Below are 328 nucleotides of genomic sequence, written 5' to 3' on the forward strand. Positions count from 1 at the left end.
CAGGATGACCCGGGACCCGGCCCAGCCACCCCGAGACCTGACTGATGCCTTCCTGGCCGAGGTGGAGAAGGTGAGGTCTGCTGCCAGGGACAAGGACAGGGGCTGGGGCTTGAGGGTTCCCTGAGGAGTCAGGCCAGGCCAGGCAGGGTAGAGCTGGTGCACCAGCCTATGAGCAGGGCTCACAGGTGCAGAATGGAGGGTCATTTGGGGGCTTCCTCCTCTACCCCCGGACCCTACCCTCTCTGCCCGGTCAGGCCAAGGGAAACCCCGAGAGCAGCTTCAATGATGAGAACCTGCGCCTGGTGGTGGCTGACCTGTTCTCCGCTGG

The 328-nt window shown here is 64.6% G+C and overlaps 1 protein-coding gene across 1 annotated transcript in view; it reads left to right on the forward strand.

The window, feature by feature from the left end:
• The window catches only part of LOC105805151 (cytochrome P450 2D17), a gene marked incomplete at its 3' end in the record, with an annotated part of 25,200 nt that overhangs the window by 11,509 nt on the left and 13,363 nt on the right, over window positions 1–328 (forward strand). The gene's annotated exons all lie outside the window — the stretch shown is intronic.

This window comes from Propithecus coquereli, unplaced genomic scaffold (assembly GCF_000956105.1).
Source record: "Propithecus coquereli isolate 6110/MARCELLA unplaced genomic scaffold, Pcoq_1.0 Scaffold126, whole genome shotgun sequence".
NCBI lineage: Eukaryota > Metazoa > Chordata > Mammalia > Primates > Indriidae > Propithecus > Propithecus coquereli.